The following is a 5071-nucleotide window of genomic DNA, read 5'->3' on the forward strand; positions in this document are numbered from 1 at the left end:
GGAGACAGGCCAGTACATCAGGAGACGTGGAGGAGGCCGTAGGAGGGCAACAACCCAGCAGCAGGACCGCTACCTCTGCCTTTGTGCAAGGAAGAGCAGGAGAAGCACTGCCAGAGCCCTGCAAAATGACCTCCAGCAGGCCACAAATGTGCATGTGTCTGCTCAAACGGTCAGAAACAGACTCCATGAGGGTGGTATGAGGGCGCGACGTCCACAGGTGGGGGTTGTGCTTACAGCCCAACACCGTGCAGGACGTTTGGCATTTGCCAGAGAACACCAAGATTGGCAAATTCGCCACTGGCGCCCTGTGCGCTTCACAGATGAAAGCAGGTTCACACTGAGCACGTGACAGACGTGACAAGTCTGGAGACGCCGTGGAGAACGTTCTACTGCCTGCAACATCCTCCAGCATGACCGGTTTGGCGGTGAGTCAGTCATGGTGTGGGGTGGCATTTCTTTGGGGGGCCGCACAGCCCTCCATGTGCTCGCCAGAGGTAGCCTGACTGCCATTAGGTACCGAGATGAGATCCTCAGACCCCTTGTGAGACCATATGCTGGTGCGGTTGGCCCTGGGTTCCTCCTAATGCAAGACAATGCTAGACCTCATGTGGCTGGAGTGTGTCAGCAGTTCCTGCAAGAGGAAGGCATTGATGCTATGGACTGGCCCGCCCGTTCCCCAGACCTGAATCCAATTGAGCACATCTGGGACATCATGTCTCGCTCCATCCACCAACGCCACGTTGCACCACAGACTGTCCAGGAGTTGGCGGATGCTTTAGTCCAGGTCTGGGAGGAGATCCCTCAGGAGACCATCCGCCACCTCATCAGGAGCATGCCCAGGCGTTGTAGGGAGGTCATACAGGCACGTGGAGGCCACACACACTACTGAGCCTCATTTTGACTTGTTTTAAGGACATTACATCAAAGTTGGATCAGCCCGTAGTGTGGTTTTCCACTTTGATTTTGAGTGCGACTCCAAATCCAGACCTCCATGGGTTGATAAATTGGATTTCCATTGATTATTTTTGTGTGATTTTGTTGTCAGCACATTCAACTATGTAAAGAAAAAAGTATTTAATAAGATTATTTCTTTCATTCAGATCTAGGATGTGTTGTTTAAGTGTTCCCTTTATTTTTTTGAGCAGTATATTAAATAACGAGAAACGGAATAATGATTTGATTATTCAAATGTAGTTTTTACATATCGGTTCTGGTTCGATCCGTGCACCATATGTTTTGGCCAATTAATAGTCGTGGCTTCCAGACAACACAGAAAATATAAATGCGTCTATGTTTTTTAATCTGCATATTTAATCGAATAAACAATCAATATTTATTCGTAAAAAAAAAGTTTCTCATTCTAATGATTTGATGATTGACACTCAACGTAGTGGGCCATGTGACCAGTCCTGAGTCCAAATTGGCCTAGGTCAGTGAGACAGTCACTTGAACTTCCAAATTTTTACAACCTTAACGACTAACCTGTAGCCTACATAATTGTGTATAGGCTCTATAACATGCCACTGATCACCACAAGCGTCAGTGCCTACGAGTTTAGACAACATGACTACATGGGCAGTCAGCCGCGGTCCGTTGAAATTCGCGGTCATGACCTATGGAGAATAGTTAGTTTAGTCTTGCCTATGTCAGGATCTGGTCATTTGTGATGAGCCTTTAAGCTACATAAATAATAAGGTTTGATATATTTTTTTTTAAGAGCTCTGTCCACGGACCTATAGAATGACACGTATTTTCAAACTGATGCGCAAAATCCGCTGAAGAAGTTTGGAACCACCAAGATTCTTCCTAGAGCTGGCCGCCCGGCCAAACTGAGCAATCAGGGGAAAAGGGCCTTGGTCAGGGAGGTGACCAACAACCCGATGATCACTGAGAGTTCGTCTGTGGAGATGGGAGAACCTTCCAGAAGGACAACCATCTCTGCAGCACTCCACCAATCAGGCATTTATGGTAGAGTGGCCAGACGGAAGCCACTACTTAGTAAAAGGCACATAACAGCCCGCTTGGAGTTGGCCAAAAGGCACCTATAAAGGACTCTCAGACCATGAGGAAACAAGATTCTCTGGTCTGATGAAACCAAGATTGAACTCTTTGGCCTGGCAACATCCCTACGGTGAAGCATGGTGGTGGCAGCATCATGCTGTGGGGATGTTTTTCAGGACCTCAGACTGGGGCGAAGGTTCACCTTTCAACAGGACAATGACCCTAAGCACACAGCCAAGACAACGTAGGAGTGGCTTCGGCACAAGGCTCTGAATGTCCTTGAGTGGCCCAGCCAGAGCCTGGACTTGAACCCAATTGAACATCTCTGGAGAGACCTGAAAATAGCTGTGCATCAACCCTCCCCATCCAACCTGACAGAGCTTGAGAGGATCTGCATAGGAGAATGGGAGAAACTCCCCAAATACAGGTGTGACAAGCTTGTAGCGTCATACCCAAGAAGACTCGACACTGTAATCACTGCCAAAAGGTGATTCAACAAAGTACTGAGTAACGGGTCTGAATCTTATGTAAATGTGATATAAATATATATATATATTTTAACATTTGCAAAAACTTCTAAAAACCTGTTTTTGCTTTGCCATTGTAGGGTATTCTGTGTAGATTGAGGGAAAGAAAACAATGTAATACATTTTAGAATAAGGCTGTAACGTAACAAAATGTGGAAAAAGTCAAGTGGTCTGAATACTTTCCAAATGCACTGTAAGACAAAAGTAGCCTCTTCTCTGCGCTGAATTTCCAGCTATTTTGCTATAACGTCGCATCTGTGACACAGAACAGGCATCGGATAAATGAATTCCCAACGATTTCACAAGTTATGGTATTGTTGCGGTATTGTGATCTTTGAGCAGTATGAGCTGTTTTCAGTTTCAATGAGGGTCCCAAGACAAGACCATGACACCAACGTTGATTTGGCCTGTTTTTTATTGCTTTCTAATCAAATCTAACATAGTCCTGAGTATTATTTCACACAAAACTTGCTTAATTCAGAGAACAAGTTTAAATAAACGGAATTTCTAAGCATAACAATACTAGCGTGAGAATCATACACTAAAGTCACACTCCTTTGTCATTACCTCTGAAATCAATCAATAAAGGAATAAGGCACCAAACACTTTTGGTTTTTGAAAGATGTATTTTTTTATTTACTGTAATAAGAGACATAACACTGTGTTGAAGAATAAATAGGAGGAAAAATCAACACTTACCTGTAGGGAATCATAATAAAAACAGTTGGAATGAGGTAACACTGAAGAGCAATGTTTATGTTGTTTTTAACCCGTTTTCTGGTCTCATATCTGCAGCATGTAGAGTGAGTGCACCTGGGGAACAGAGGGAGACAATGACATGATTAAAACCACATCCACACCAGTCGACCTATCACAACCCAGGAAAACTACCTCTACAGATAGAAATACATTGTAAAGATTAGAACAGGGCAGCAGGTAGCCTAGTGAGAGCGTTGGGCCAGTAACCAAAAGGCTGCTGGTTTGAATCCAAGAGACTCGGTTAAAAATCTGTCAATGTGCCCTTGAACAAGGCACTTACCCTAATTCCTCCTGTAAGTTGCTCTGGATATGAGCGTCTGCTAAATGACTAAAATGTAACATATGGTTGTCTGTCATTAGATGAGTAAATCATGTCAGCTCTTCTCATTAACTTCGATGTTGATCTGAAACGATCACTGTTTCACCTCACGGAATACATCCCCTGATATTACACTAGGATGAAAACCAGCTGCCTTCAAGGATCATAGTTGTGTACCCATGGGGTTGTTGACACCAGACCTCTATCTGTAAAACAGGCCAGCAATCCATCATTACTACTCGTTATATTGATATGTCAATTGGCTTATGATGAGTACTGGTTGATGAGGTTAATTTACTTAGTAGATCAGGGTTTCCCAAACTCGATCCTGGGACCCCCTCTCTGGGTGTACGTTTTGTAGATGACAAACATATAAATATCGATTGAGAAAACAATTGTGTGTGTGTGTGTGTCAGACAGATGCAATACGAAACTCCATGTGGTACATGTTTCAGTGAAACAGGACAAATCAGACCCACCCCTTAGAATGACCGACAGTGCTGCGGCCTTGAGATGGTCGCCAGGTAATATCCACTTGAAGGACAAGCATCCTTCATTCATTGACTCACTTATAAATTCATCCTTCATTCTACTAATGAACAGTGGGTTCCACCAAGTGGATTAGTAGTATGTCATGTCACAGAGGACAATGAAACAACATTCATTCAGGATACTAATGACAGGTGTATGTTGTAAGGACTTGTGTTAAACGGAACAGATGGCCCTAAAGCAGTGTTTGTCAGTCCTGCTGCTAGGATACCAACAGGCTACAGAAATGCTGTTATTTCATCAATACTAGTGGCATGTCAACAGACAACACCTCCATATAGACGTCTTCACAGGTCCAACAGGCCTGAAATGTTGAGATCTGACCAGGGACCCGAGCGGGTTCTAAATGTCAGACTTTTGACTCAGATATAATCTGATATAATTGTCACGGTCTCAGGTACGTGCAATTGAAATTGATTTACCGACCGGAACCGTCCTCTTTAATGTGTGTGTGAGGTGATGACAACTACGCAAGCTTGTTATGTGTCAGCCAATTGCAACTCAATAAAATGTATAGCTGAAACTGGGTCCGGCTGCTCACCTCATGTACCTTCTGATGTGGAGACGGAGAGAGCGAGTGAATGGAGACTTGGCCTAGGCTAGGGCAGTCACGAAATTTCATCAGCCGGTGATTGTCAAGCAAATAAGGTAATTGACCGTTAATTAACATGAACACATTTAGCATCTCCTGTTTTCAACATATAGCCTACAATTTTAAAAAGTCTAAATCCATGTAACATAGCCTACACCTTCACAATAAATCCATTATTTATTTTAGACAGGTCTAAAGAAGCATGATATGAAGAAAATGTAGTCTATTTCAGAACAAAATAGCATACTCTGAGTTGTCCTTATGTTAGGCCTTGATGTGGCTATGCCAAATGGTTGTGGGCTACACTAGTTCCTTTAGCAGACA

Source organism: Salmo salar, chromosome ssa16, assembly GCF_905237065.1.
Source record: "Salmo salar chromosome ssa16, Ssal_v3.1, whole genome shotgun sequence".
NCBI lineage: Eukaryota > Metazoa > Chordata > Actinopteri > Salmoniformes > Salmonidae > Salmo > Salmo salar.